Source organism: Mustela nigripes, chromosome 2 (assembly GCF_022355385.1).
Source record: "Mustela nigripes isolate SB6536 chromosome 2, MUSNIG.SB6536, whole genome shotgun sequence".
In the NCBI taxonomy this organism is placed as follows: domain Eukaryota; kingdom Metazoa; phylum Chordata; class Mammalia; order Carnivora; family Mustelidae; genus Mustela; species Mustela nigripes.
Window position 1 is genome coordinate 44404551 of NC_081558.1, and position 15759 is coordinate 44420309.

At 36.1% G+C, this 15759-nt stretch overlaps 1 protein-coding gene across 6 annotated transcripts in view; it reads left to right on the forward strand.

The window, feature by feature from the left end:
- The window catches only part of LOC132011507 (contactin-4), a 941143-nt gene that overhangs the window by 226402 nt on the left and 698982 nt on the right, over positions 1-15759 (forward strand). For all 6 annotated transcript variants that reach the window (XM_059390189.1, XM_059390187.1, XM_059390193.1 and 3 more), the window contains one exon: positions 210-266. The gene's annotated coding sequence lies outside the window, so the exon portion shown is untranslated. The remainder of the gene's footprint in view (positions 1-209; positions 267-15759) is intronic.

Here is a 15759-nt window from a genome sequence, read left to right on the forward strand (position 1 = left end):
CAGCTAGTGGGAGACAAAGCAGAGAAAGGAATGTGGCATCCTGGCTCCTAGTCTGGGCAATTCTATCAAGCTGGAAATTCATAATGACCATATTAGTTTTCTTTTCCTCCTAATTTAATTTTAGAATGGCAGTAGTTAAGTATCAGCTTCCCATAGCTTATTTATACTTGAAAATTGTATTTATTTGTATATTTTTTATTTTATTCTAGGGATCGTTGATATAAAATACCTCCAACAGTATGTGGTCCGAAGAACTGCCCTAAAAGGTAAGCTTCCCACAAGGGAAGAATGTCTTTATTTCACTTTACCTTTGGTTTAGCATCCTTAGTTTTTATGGAAACGGTGAGATTTGTTCCTTACAGACTGATGCTATGAGATCATTTTAAGTGTTTTTCTGAAGGTTGAAGTTAATGAAGATAGTGAAATCAAGTAAATTAGGACTTGACAATGGGAAATTGAGAACTTTCCCAAGTCTTTCTGGAGAAGATACTTGTGGTAGCTGCTCTGTGGCTCAGATTAATTTGATAATTGAAAAACTTTTAAATTTGGCATCATGGAAAGAGTATTGGGAATGAAGTAAACGTTTTTGCACTTTTACCAAGTGATTTTATAGGAAAAGACATTTTATCAGTCAAATCAACACAAATATTAAGTTACTAAATCCTACATGTATTCAGGTCTTAAAATTGAAGCCTTTTAGGGTTAAAACACAAGCAGCATTACTCATGATCTATGATACATGCAAATTTTTTCCTTCATAAAATATTCAGATGCAATAAAGTGAAATACCTGTTTTTATTTCCTAAGGCTGCTATCACACAGTACCATGAACTGGGTGACTGAAAACAACAGCAATTTATTTTTGTCAGAGTTCTGTAGTTTAGAAGTCTGAAATGAAAGTGTAGTCACAGTCTTACTCTCTGAAGGCTCTAAGGGAGGAATCCATCCTTGAGTCTTCTAGTTTCTGGTAGTTGGCAACAGTATGTGGTCTTTGTTGGCATGTAATGGCTTCATTCAGATCCCTCTGTCTTCACATAGATTTCTTCCCTGTGCACCTGTGTCCAAACTTGTATTTGTAATAAGGACACCAGACATTGGATTCAGGGCCCAGTCTAATCCAATGCAATCTTGGGATGGTGGTGGAGGAGATCTCATTCCATTGATACACATAAAATAAAGTGCCAACTTATTTTAAAAGTTGTAATAATTATGTTTTGATGGACAGTGTATCTCCCAAGCAAGATAAAATTTAAAACTCTGTTAATCAGTACAGGACTGATGACGTTGGGTAAGTATCAGCACACAATTTGGCTCTCAGGGGAAGATTATTTTTAACACCCTTAATTATTTTAAAAAAATAGGAAAAAATTTATTTCACTTGATTCCTTAGTTGTTTCGCATAAGCCAAGATCGAGTAATATATTTTTTACAAATTAAGTATTGCTCTATAACAAGCTGGTCTCAGATTCATAGCCTAGAAATAGTACATATTAATTATTTCTCATGAATCTATTACATAAGCTGTTTGGATCATCTGATGTGGAACCCATTCTTGACTGGGTGTGTTAGTGTATATAGGGTCACCCAGGCACCTCACACCACATTTTTTTATCCATTCATCCATCAGTGGCTACTTAGGTTATTTGCCTATCTTGATTAATGTAAATAATGCTGCAGTCAACATAAGGGTGCATATATCTTCCCAAATTAGTATCTCTTTTTTTAAATACATACCCAGAAGTGAAATTAGTGGATCTTATGGTAGTTTTTACATTTTTTGAGAAACCTTTACACTGTTTTCCACAGTGACTACACCAATTTACACTCCCATCACCAGTGCATGAGACTTCCCATTTCTCTACATCCTTGGCAATGCTTTCTATTTTTTGTCTTTTTGATTTTAACCCTTCTGAGAAGTGTGAATTGGTATCTCATTGTGGTTTTGATGTGCATTTCCCTGATGACAAGTGATGCTGAAGCACCTTTTCATGTGCTTGTTGGCCATCTGTATGTCCTCTTTGGAAAAAAATGTCTCTTCAGATCCTCTGCCTGTATTTTAACTGAGTTATTTTTTATACCTGACATTATATAAGATTTTTATGTTTTAGAAATTAGCTCTTATCAGATGTATGATATACAAATGTAAGTTACTTTCTTATTTTCATGGTTGTTTCTTTCACTGACTGAAGTTTTTAGTTTGATGTAGTCCCAGTTGTTTATCTTTGATTGTGTTACTGTTGCTTCTGGAGTAAGATTCAAAAGGTTGTTGCTAAGAACAATGTCAAGGAGATTACCACCTATGTTTTATTCTAGGAGTTCTATGGTTTCGGGTCTTAAATTCAAGTCTCTAATCCATTTGAGTTAATTTTTGTATTTGATGGAAGATAGTACTTTAGTTTCACTCTTTTGTATGTGGTTGCTCAGTCTTCACAACACTATTTATTAAAAAGACTCTCCTTCCTTGCCTCCTTTGTCATAAATTGACCATATATGTATGGGGGCTTATTTCTGGGCCCTCTTTTCTGTTCCACTGATCTGTCTGTTTTTATGCCAATGCCAAAGTGTTTTGATTACTGTAACTTTGAAGTACTGTAAGAAATGAGGGAGTGTGATGCCTCCAGCTTTGTTCTTAACTCTGGAGAGCTTTGGCTATTTAGGACCTTCTGTGATTCCGTACTATTTTAAATCATTTTTGTCCTATTTCTGAGAAAAATGCCATTGGAATTTTGATAAGAATTGCACTGAATATGTAGGTTTCTCCAGGAGGGATAGACATTTTAAGAATATTAATTCTTCTTGTTTTCAGTATAGAAGTTCTTTTTCTCTGTGATTAATTTATTTCTAGGCATTTTATTATTTTTTTGGCATTTTATTCTTTTTGATGCAGTTGCAAAGGGAATTATTAACTTCTCTTTGATAGTTCATTGTTAGTGTATAAAAATGCAATAAACTTTTTTAATACTGATTTTGTATCTTGCAACCTTGCTAAACTCATTTATTAGTTCTCACAGTTTTTTGGTGGACTCTATGGTGTTCTACATATAAAAGCATGTCATCTGTAAATAGTGATAATTTCATGTTTTCCCTTCCAATTAAATGTCTTTCATTTCTTTTTCTTGTCTAATTGTTCTGGCTAGGACTTCCAGTACTATGCTGGAGTTCAGTAGTAAGAGTTTGCATTCACGTCTTGATTCTACTCTTAAGGGCAAAGCTCTCAGCTTTTTGTCATGGAGTATGATTTCAACACCTTAAACTATTAAAAACAGTGGAATTGGAACACAAAAGATGTCATTATATGCTCCATTCTTTTCATGGGTAATTACTGACTGAATACGATGACGTAGAAAAGAAGTATCATCACTGGCTTAGTAGGGTCTATAATAAGAAAGTATGCTAATCAAACAAGCAGTTACTGTACCATGTGATTTTCATGTTGTCCACATTGATACTGGCCCTGGAGGAAAACTTAACCCAGAGAAGAAAAACCACAGAAGACTTCCTCAAACATTAAATTTTTAGTTAGCTGCAGAGAGTTGAAGAAAGATGTGAGAAGGGTACAGGTTGAGGAAAATAATACATTTCTGAAAGAAGGAATAGAATGAAGAAAAGCAAGAGGAAAAAAATAGCATATTAAAAAAAAATTTTTTTTTTTTAAATTCAAGGTAGGGACACCTGGGTGGCTCAGTAGGTTAAGCACCTGCCTTTAGCTCCAGTCATGATCCCGGAGTCCTAAGATCAAGTCCTGCATCAGGCTCCCTGCTCAGTGGGGAACCTGCTTCTCCCTCTCCTCCTGCTGCTCCCCTTGCTCATGATCTTCTCTGTCAAATAAATAAATAAAAAAAAATCTATAAAAAAGATGTGGCAAATATGTTTATATATGTATATATGTATACACACAGACACAAACAATTGCAATTCTACACAGGTATAAAAAAGAATGAAATTTTGACATTTGTGGCATCATGTGTGGACCTAGAGGGTATTATTCTAAGTGAAGTAAGTCAGAAAAAGAAAGACAAATACTGTATGATTTTGCTTATAGCTGGAATAAAAAACAAACAAAAAAAAAAATGAACAAACCCAAACCAAACTCATATATACAGAGAATAAGTTGGTTGCCAGAAGGAAGGGGGCTTGAGGGAAGGCCAAGTAGGTAAAGAAGATTGAGAATTAGAAGTTTCCAGTTATAGGGGCATCTGGGTAGCTCAGTTGGTTGAACTTCTGACTCTTGGTTTCAGCTCAGGTCATGATCTCAGGGTCTTGAGATTAAGCCCTGCGCCCCCTGCCCACCTCTGGCTCATACTCAGTGGGGAGTCTGCTAGAGATTCTCACCCTCTTCCTCTACCCCTCTCCATGCTCACTCATGTACATGCTTTCTCTCTCTTTCTCTAAAAGTGAGTGAAGAAATCTTAAAAAAAAATACATATACATATATATACCAAGCTTCCAGTTATAAAATAACTTAGTCATGGGGATTTAATGTGCAGCATGGGGACTGTCATCAATAATATAGAATTGCAAATTTGAATTGGAAAGTAAATCTTAGAAGTTGTCATCACAAACAAAATGTAACTTTGATGAGAGATGGTAAATAGACTCAATGTGGTGAACATTTTGCAATGTACACAAATGTTGAATCATTACATTGTACACCTGAAACTAATAAATTTATCTCATTTTTACATCAATAAATAAAAAAAAGTTGTTGGATCTTTCAAAAATTAAGACTGAAAGGCAGGAGGAGGTCAGGTCCTTTTAAATTGTCATGATCCCTTTTAGGTTTTCTTTAAGGAAGGGCCTGGCACTACCTCCAGGTGCCCTAGCCTTTTGTCATCTACCACAGGTTGTAAAGTGGTAGCCTATGGATAAGAACAGCTTCAAAACAGAGTTATGTTGGTTCACACATTTGTTTGTTGTTTTTTACCTTTTAATTGCAAAAAGATAAAAGTTTTAATTGTTGCCAACCCTTGAAAATACAGTTTCAGATATAATGATGATTTCCAGATTCTCTCAGAAGAAATCAGAATACCTTCCTACCTCAGTCTTGCTCTCCTAGATGACAGAGGGCTTTCCTGGGCAGCTGCTGCCTCCTCCTTTCCTCTCCGGTTTATCATGCCACTTCATTTGCTACCTATTTGGCCCTGACAGACCCTTGAGTTCAGTATCCTCAGCTGCATAAAGACTTCTGGATTGATGAAATGTGGAAGCTTTGCTCAGCTTCTGAGAGTTTGTCTCTGGTGAACCAAAGATCATAGGTTCAGTGGCTGAATGGGCCATTTAGTTGTTCCTGTCATATATCTATCAACTAAGTGAAAATAATTTTGGCTCTATGTTCAGAGTCCTGTGCTTTGAATTCCTGCTCTGATGTTGGAGCTGGTAAATAAACTTCTCTTAGACTCATTTTCCATCAGCAAAATGGAGACTGTAATATTCAAGGCTTACATCATGTAAATTTGTTTTGTTAACACTACAATATTCAGTCTAATGTACACACAGAGGAAAAAATGGAAGAAAACAATTACATTCTTTTTTCAGGATTGGTAGAAGTAATTTTCTTCTTTTGTTAGATATTAGTCAATTAAAACTGGGAAAATTAAGTACTGATACATGGTGCAACATGGAGGAAATGTGAAAATAGTATAAGAAGCCAGACATAGAAGACTACATATATGATTGCATTTATATGAAATGTCCAAAATAGGCAAAACTATCAATATAAAAAGTGGAATAGTTGTTTCCAGGAACCAAGGGCAGAGGGGACTGCTAATAAGCACAGGGTTTCTTTCTTTCTTTCTTTTTTTTTTTTAAGATTTTCATTTATTTATTTGACAGGCAGAGATCACAAGTAGACAGAGAGGCGGGGAAGCAGGCTCCCTACTGAGCAGAGACCCCAGTGCTGCACTGGACCCTGAGATCATGACCCGAGTCGAAGGCAGAAGCTTTAACCCACTGCGCCACCTAGGAGCCCCAAGCACAGGGTTTCTTTTTTGGAATGATAACTATGGTCTCAAATTAGATAGTGGCGATAATTGTATGACCTTGTGAATATACTAAAAATCACTGAATTGTATAGTGAATGGTGAATTTAAATGTGAAATATATCTCAATATAGTAATAGATTATGAAATGCATGTTTTAAGAAGACAAAATTTCTCCTTCAGATAAGATGACTAGGGAATGTAACAAAATAAAGAGACTCCTAAGGTTGTCATTCAAATCAGTACATACTGTCTTCCTAAAATCCTGACATGTCCTCCCAGGCCAAAGACCAAGTCAGGTTTCTAATTTTAAGGATTAATGGTTTAATACAAAAGTTGTAAGTGATGGAGGCAGAGAGAGATGGGTGAACATTTGAATTTTTTTCAGTTTTTATCTCTGTAAGCCTCAGATTCCTCAGACTATAAAGTAAGGGTCCTAATAGTCATTTTGTTGCGTTTGTGAGAGTTACAAAGAGTATGTCAAGTACTGATCCTAGTGTCAGTTATAAGACAGGCCCTCTATAATTCATACTTTTTAAATGAATGTTACTTGGCTGTAAATTTTAGGCTGTAACATTATATTATGGGCAGCCCGACTGTCCCAAGACTAGTTTTTCTTATGCTAGCATCTTGGCCAGAAAGAAAATAATGGTTAGAATTTTCACTATCACTTAATGAATTTAATCAGCCCCTGAGGGACTTCTGATGTAGCAGGGAAATATTTAATGGAGAAACATGATTTTTATTCTTCCTTTGTTTCTCTTGATAGTTGACAGAGCCTTCCCTAGCAGAGGTAACATTACCTATGCTGAGAGAGGAGTATTAACATACCATGAGGGTAATGTTAAAATGAAAAGAACACATCCCTGTGGCCTTACATTAAAATGTTTCTGTGCACATGTGGTTCTGAATGCAATTTAAATTGCTGCCAAGAAAATAAACCACTGCCTGAAAATGGACAATTCAATTGTCCATCAGTTTTTATGATTTATGATTTTTTTCCCTTTAGAACATAGAGTGTTTGTTCTTTTTTTAACTTTGAGTTTGTCTTTGGGAATTGAAATTAAAATCATAATCTAGGAATATAAAAGATGATTGAGTTATTCAATGTAGCATATTATAGATTATAACATTAAGCAGAAACTTTTAATCTTTTTTTTTTTAAGATTTTATTTATTTGATAGAGAGGGAGAGAGTAAGAGAGAGAGCAAGAGCAGGGGGAGGAACACAGGGAGAAGCAGACACCCTGATGAGGGGAAGCTGGATCCCAGGATCCTGGAATCCTGACCTGAACTGAAGGCAGACACTTAACCAACTGAGCCACCCAGGTGCCCCAGAAATTTTTAATCTTAAATATGAAAAGATGGTTGTATGAATTGTTATGTTTGATAAAATTGGTGTTGTATCCTTTATGGCTAACAGGAAGGATTTTGCTGTGGGGAATAGTTGGAATAACAGTTGGGGTCATTTGTTCTTTTAACAAGTATGTACATAGGGATCTAACTATATGTCAGAATCTATATTAAGTTCTCACCAGAACTTAATATGGTGGCAAATAAAATATGTATGTACCCCTAGCTTTTGAGTTGATAGATCATAGAGATGACAGATGTCAACTAGTAAAAAAAAAAAATCTTCTGATTGTGTTAGGGGCCATGAAGAAAATGCAATGATAGAGGAATAGGTTATTAAATGAATGAAAGGATATTCATGAAAGAAACTGAAGACACTAACACAAATGGAAAGATACTCCATGCTCGTAGTTGGAAGAACTGATACTGTTAAAATGCCTACATTATCAAAAGCAATCTACAGATTTAATGCATTCTCTATCAAAATGCCAATAGCATTTTTCACAGAGCTAGAACAGTTCTAAAATTTCTATGAAACCACAAAAGACCCCAAATAGCCAAAGCAATCTTGAAAAATAAAAGCAAACCTGGAGAGATCCCTTCTGAACTTCAAGTTATATTACAAAGCTTTAGTAATCAAAACAGTATGGTACTGGAATATCTGTGTTTATAGGTGGGCATTGGTCTGCATTAGCCAAGTCTACCATGTTTTTAAAACTGGCAGTTTCTAAAATCAGCTTTCTACTCTGTAAGAAAAGATGCTAAATTACATTTTCCACAATGATCCTATGACTCTGTGAAACACCTCATTATATGAACTAATGGGAAGACAAATCAGACTGAATATCAGGTCCCCTGTCTTGTTTTCTATTTTGATATTAACCAAATGTGTGATGTTACAAAAATCATTAAACGTTTGTTATTTTCCCATCTATAAGGTAAAAGGCTAGAATTCAGGGACTTGGGTAAATGGATTCTCTTCTCAGCTAAGCATGTTTAGAAGGGACATGTTTTTAGGAAAGACCGTACTTCATTCCCACTAGTCTGATATTTAGTTGTGTGATTATCTCTAGCTGAATTATTTTTTACATAAGTTACTGAAAAACTACATCTTAACCAAATTTAGTTTGTGGTATTTTATAAGTAACTGTTTAAAGAACCATCAATCTGTAGGTTAAATCTATGGATTGAATGAAATTAGTTTAGTTTTACAGGGGTCTCAAAAGCATTTGTTGATTGCTATAGTACACTTTTTAAAGAGAGCTTCCAGAGTAAGCCTGGGTTATTTCTTTCATCATATGAAATAAAAAGAAAATGGAGTACATTTTTATCTTGCCATGTTTAAATTAAGACATATAGTAGCTTGTCAAAATTGCAAAACAAAGTCCTTTGTCTATTTAGTACAGAATCACCCTTCTAATTACACATGTAGTGAAGAAATGTAAACTTCAGAGATCATGTAAAATACCCATTGGAGTCAGTCTTCTCTTTAAAAGTGTTCCCAAAACCATAGACTTCAGGATTTGAGCATCACAAAGATACACTAAAAGATATTAGCCAAAACCCAATGAGTTGCTGTCAGTTTCCTTTTAGCCACAAATATTGTAAGGAAAAAATAAAGATCTATTTATCTGAAGATTATGCAGGAAAATTTATTAAAACTACAGGCTTGCAAGGACTGATAGACTGCAAACTGTTAGCATTGCTCTAATTTCACAAACGCTTGGACTGGGATAATATTACCTAGGGGAGTCATACAAACACAAAGTGGCATAAGATTTCAGATCTAGTGCTGATGGCCCAATATAATGCACCGAGTACATTGAAACAAACAACCAGAAACAAGCTAGAGAAATTGGAGAAGCTTAAACTTTGGGAACTGTGCAGAGAAACTGGAAAGAAACACAGTCAACTTTATCTGCACAGGATGAAATATCACACAACAGGAGGATGTTAACATATCTCTGGTGAGCCTGTTGGGGACAGGACATAGACAAATTACCGAAATCCAGGCTTCCCATTAAAATCTGTTTTGAAGTGAGACAGACATTTGTCTCAAAGGTCAAGGACTGAATGTGCCTTAGAGAAGTGGCTGTGGTTATTTTACCTTTTAATCCACCTTTGAAATAAAAGATTAGAGGTAAGATTTTTACCTTGCCGGAAGAATGAAGCTTTTAAAGGAGAGCCATAATTACAGCTATCTTCAAAGTAGGTGGATGCGGAGTCTTAGGGAAGTGTGGGATTAACCTTGTTGATAATGACAGAAGCCAAGGTATCCACTGCAGTGTTCTTAAGGGCTTGAAAACCAAGGATTTGGAGAGCAGGTGGTTGGACACAGCTGCCGAATAATCCTCTTAACCTCATCTGTACTTCACAGGGTGAAAAATAGCAGGAAAATAAAAATCTCCACCAAGTGGTTGATAGCAATGAAATAAGAGGAGCATCTTAGGTATACAAGGGGAAATTTGTCCTAGTGATGATAATCCTAACCAAAAGAAGTGGTTGCTGTAGAGAGGTATGTACTATAGTAAAATAAAGTCATAATAAGTATGCCTAAATACAGCATACTGTGGGTGGTGATTTCTTCAAGGCACTTCTAAAGCTGTTATCCACGGAGGGCATAAACCCCTCAATATTTTGTCATTAATTTTTTTGTTCATGAAATAGCTAGAAATGAACAGCTTTTGTCAGTGTTTAATTGATACTTATAAATTGAATTTAATCAGGAACCATCTATGTCTCTTCAAAAAAAAAAAAAAAAATGTCTTACCATCCAACAAAAATTTAAGCAAGACAGATGTAACAGAGAAAAATGGGAAGCAAATGGCCGGCAAATGCACCAGAGTTTATAGAAGAGAGAAAAGTTGAATATACCAAGCCACTGGTATTCCTAGAATATTGTAGCAAAACTTAACTAGTCCTGATTAGTATCTCCTTTCCCCCAAATCATGATATAGTCTGAAAAGAAATGGCCTAACACAGTTGCATTTCTGTGCAATATAATGGTCCCATTTCTTAGTAATGCTTTGTTTTTAAAAGTTCCTCTATTGAGCTTACCTTAAACCTATTGACAGTCAAAGCTCAAGTTGTCTTTATTACATACAGATCCATATAGTGTAACTCTTGCCATAAATGTGAGATCATTTAGTAACCAAACTGGAAAGAGTAAACTCATAAAAGGCAGTAAGTAAAAAGAGCTCCAGGTAACATCGAGGCCAGATCTCTCATTTTGTGGTTAAGGAAATTTAGGCTTAGAAGTATTTAATGACTTGTCCAGAATTACATGCTCACACAAAGCAGAATTCTTGAGTTCAGAGTTGTGTTTTTTTCCCACAATGCTGGGAAATCTTCCTCATGTGGATGGTGAGAATTTACTTCTCCACAAGGACAGACAATGGTTTTCCCTTAACTGAATGACATTGAGTTTTACTCAACAGAAACGGAAGAGCTTACATGCATAACAGCTTACGTATTTTGAGTACTTATGATGAACCAGGCACATTTCTATTTCTTATAAACACATGCTCTTTTTTGATACTCAGAATCTTATCCACAGGGAGGTTTTAACATTTTATTTATTTATTTGATAAAAAGAAAAAAAAATCTGAAGTTCAGAGTGGTTAAGTAAGTTTCCTAAGATCTCATAGTAAATCTGTGGCAGAGTTCCATCTTGATTCTGGGGCCAGGATTCATAATCACTGTTCTTATTCTTACAGGTGGGCAGAAACGGAATGTTAAACCTTAAGTGCCAGTTAAGAGATTATGCACCTGGGGTTCTCGAAATGCGCCCACCAGCGTGATGTAGGAGCAGCTAGTTGCATCCAAACTCTTTTACCTTTCACAAGGTGGTAAAGTACTAATGGGGACTTTGCGTATGAAAATCTGATATTAGCAAGAGACAGTTGTGCTGAGCTGCATTCTGCTGGCGCTGCAGAAAAATCACACTTGGCTGTAAAGAAGCTGTTGATTGCTTACACAGGTTTCTGTGGCATGCCAGCTCTACTTGCCAGCCTGCTCTTCCTTATCAAAGAGCCAGTAGTTCCAAGTGAGGTGAGAATCCCACTTCACAAGCATACATAAGCCATTTGGGGAAAATACAAATTAAAAGGCTCCAAGATAGAAATAGAAGCATTAGCAGCAGGAAGTATCTTGGGGATACATTGTGTCAGATTACATAGGGGAGTTGGGAGAATAAGTGAGTCACAGCCTCCCAATAGATAAACCCTGCTGTGTCAGTAGTTGGGCAGCCTCAGAAGCTGTATTTGCTATTTAAAGGTGCCAGCACTGCTTGAAATGCCCCCAAGCTAGCATCTGCTTAGTAACATTATTGAATTATGCACAGTTTGCCTGTTTTTCAATAGCTTTAGCATTTGTCCTAACTTCTGACCTGTGAGTCAAAGCATTGTGATGGAATTTTACCCATGTTTAAGGGTAGGAATACAGAGATGTAGAATTACAAATGTTTTGCCTTAATATCCACCCAACAATTCAGTCAATGAGCTAAAAGTAAAATGTTGATGTCAAAGAGTTTTAGTCTTTAAAAATAGCACCAATATGGTGTCATGGGGTACATTTGATCAGTGTCTTGGCCAAGAAATCTCAGTTGTGAGATGCAGAAACTAAACCAAGCAAAAAAGTTACTGGAAGAATGCAAGGAATCTCACAATACCTCCAACTAGGAGGTACAGCTGTGCTGATAGAAGGACTGACAAGTCAAGGTGCAAAGGTGTTCCCTTTCTGTCATTTTAGGACCAGGAGGTCTCTCAGTGCATATGTTCTTTCTTTCATCCCCCACCGTTCTCTCTTTTTCTCTCTCTGTAATGCTGTTTTCTTTTCTTTTTGCAGATACTTCTTTCTGTGTCAGTTTGTAGTCAGGTAAACTTGGTCATCCTAGCTCTGAATTAACATAACCCTCTGGCTCCCTTGTTTAGGTCTAGTTTAATAACTATCTCCAAATCAGAAATTTCACAGAAAGACCTCTCCCTGTTCAATCACTTTGCGGTGTAAGGAAACATCAAAAGTTCCTTTTGGACTTGTCTTTGGGAATTGGGTACTCCTGAGAAGAGAGTACCTAGAGAGAAAGTTCTCTAGGCTTCGTAGAGTCTACCCCAAACTTTCTTTTGTTCAGCAAATTGTTGTTCCTTCTGATCCAGCTTAAAGTATCAGAAGAGCAGGGCTTATCCCTGGTTAATGTGTAATATGAACACTTTTCAGCAAAGGAGATACGTCCTTCTTGCCTTCTAGAACTGCCCTCTGTGATTGCTAGGGTGCTTTTTGCCCTGTTTCATTAATTATTTGTTCACTGCTCATCCTGAATCAAAGGAAATTTAATACAAGGCTCAGGGATTCCATTTCCTATTATTTTTACCATTTCCAGGTATTGGAGAGAGGAGAGATAAGGTGGTACCAGCTCTGGTCTAAAAGTTACTACAGGCAAAGTGCTTCACAGTTAACAAAAAAATGGGGGAGGATGTAGATACTGTTTTTTGGCTGTGGTGTTGTGTATGTATGGGATATATAGCTCTTAACTAAGTCAGCAGAATAAATTTTAACAAGAGACATTTGAATATAGTTGCAGACTTGCATATTTAGTGGAAATTCCAAGACTTTCAAGACAACCAGATTTATGCATTGTGCCTATTTATTATTACAACTTGGTAGCTACACCAGTAGTTCTCAAACTTGAATGTGCCTACAGATCACTTAGGAATCAGGTTAAAAATGCAAATTGTGCTCCAGTAAGCCTGGGTGCGGCCTGAGAGTTTGCTTTTCTAACAATGTTTGACATGGTCCAGGTGCTACTGGCCCTCAGACCTCAGTTTAAATAGCAATGATGTTAAGATACTGTTTTTAGGGGTGCCTGGATGGCTCAGTGGGCTAAAGCCTCTGCCTTAGGCTCAGGTCATGATCCCAGGGTCCTGGGATCTATCCCTGCAAAGGGCTCTCTGCTCAGCGGGGAGCCTGCTTCCTCCTCTCTCTCTGCCTACCTTTCTGCCTGCCTCTCTGCCTGCCTGTGATCTCTGTCTGTCAAATAGATGGATGAAATCTTAAAAAAAAAAAAATACTGTTTTTACAGGCAGAATTACTGGTTTTTCAGAACAAAAGAAAATATGCTAACTTCTTATTATAGACCTGAACAAAATGAACTTAAGTGTAGTGGGATAACTTGCTTGAGGACAATTTGGTTTGTAGCACTGCTAGAATTGAAAACTAAATTCTGTTGATTCTCCCAACTTCAGGGAGATTCCTTGCTCTTCTGTTCCCTTTAGTAAAAATGACTACATACATAGCCTTAATTCAGTATCACTGTTTTATTTTTAGCTTGAGCAGGTACTTTAAACATAAACATACACACAAAAAGGTAGGTTTATCTATTTATCAGCCAAACTTTTTGAAGCAAAGCCCAGGATGCACATACATTGTTGATTGATACTAAGACACCTGGGAGTTTATTTTCAGAAGCCAGATGAGTAACTAAAGGGCTAAAGGGAACCCATGAGAATAAAACTCAGGTTTTTAAGGACCTTTCCAGTGAGTGGGGCTGTGTGTCCTTTCTCCATGCAGAAATGAGTAGTGTATAATTTCAGTTATATGATCCTGCAACAAGTAGTTTAGCTTTGGACATCTACTTTAAATAGCCACCATCTTCTTAACCTTTTATGTATCCAGTATCATGCTTAAGATCTGTAAATTTAAAATACTGTGATACTGAAAAGGACCAGAATTTTTCATGTTTTACTTGGGGGTTTTAAAATAAATCCAGTTATTTTCTCTTGTGTAATAAAATGCATGATTTCTGTACTTGCCATTTGATCTATAGACCCACTGTGTAACATGATTAGTGTTTGGGAATGTCCGTTGATACCCCATGCAACAGTCTTACTTATATGGACGAAGGAAAGTCTGATGTGGCAAAATCATTTCTTTGGATTTCTAATACTTTCAACTTTAGGATCCTTGTCAAAAAGGATACAATATTTTTATCTATTCAAGTTGGATATCACAGCTCACTTAATGTCTGAGGAACATTGTGTCTTGGTAGTTGTTTGATCTTGGGCAAGCCCACCATTTGAATCTCAGTCTTTGTGCTTAAGACATGAAGATGGTAACATCTAACTTACAGGGCAATGTGGTTGAAATCACAGTATAATTGAAAGTTCTTAACTAGTGCTTAGCATATTAAGCACTCAGCAAATACTCTTTTCTTCTCATTCCCCCAAGCATTTACTATCTCTAGGAACAAGCTATAGCAAAATGATAATTCTCTCTATTTACTTCTGGCACCTAGAATGCTCTTGGGTAACTGAAATCAGTTTTAATTGTAACCAAACTGAACAATTAATAGTGTAAACTTGCTATAGGAAAAAGAAAGGAAACATGCTTTCCAGAACCAGTTAAAAATGATTTTCAATGATTTACTATTTCAGATTCCCCACATCATTGCTTCTTCTATTAGTGTGTGTAAGTGAGAACTAATAGTAAATAATGGGAACAGAATCAGAACTAAAGTGCATAGTCATTTTTCATCAAGCAGCTATAATGCTATGATTAGTATCAATTTATTGGTTATATGTAATGAACTAATGTATTAGAGTTTTGTTTGTGTTTTATAGAAATCATTTTTTATCCCAATATAGTTATTTGAGAGTAAGTTCCATTTATAAAATACCAGCGCACATGCAGAATGAAATATATGGCTGGTCTAAGCATAGGTCATCTGTGCAAAACAGTGCATTTGTCTCTTTCACAGTTCCTCGAGATCTGAGGAGAAGTACTTCTCTCTTTCAGTTACAGTTAGACGTCACTGGTGTGTTTATGAATATGTCATGTTTTCATCAAATCATTTAAACATTCTGGGCTTTTTTACTCCATCCAAGTCAAGTAATCATCTTCTCGGAGTAAATTATGATAAACGTTTACTTGCAAAGTTTTAATCAACCAACCGCAGCCCTCAAATATAATGAAACTGTCACTTTATAAGGTTCGGACACATACAAATATCAGTCAGGTTTGCACTATTTAATTAGCTGGACTTATTTTACAGATAGAGTTAACTCAGCTGTTATATCAGGCTTATAATCTGGTTGGAGAGAACTGAATATAATTGTGTAATTATTACAATGTATACTATATAATATTGCTCATATGTACAGTATACATTGCAGTGCATTATAATGTTTGACACCTTCGTGTTTACTCAGAAGCCCTCTCTGGAGAATTGCAGGTATGTCTAGTAGCTTAGGTGATACAGTTTCTGGGGAAAGTTATACGAACTTCAAGGGAGTTTTATTACTATGACAAATTGTATATAGCAATCATAATTTTCTACCTTAAGGCTGAAGTGAATCCAAACTAGCATGTGCTTAACTTAAATCATGTATATTTGATAATTCATTTACTCATTCATTGTCTTTTTAAACAGATACTTT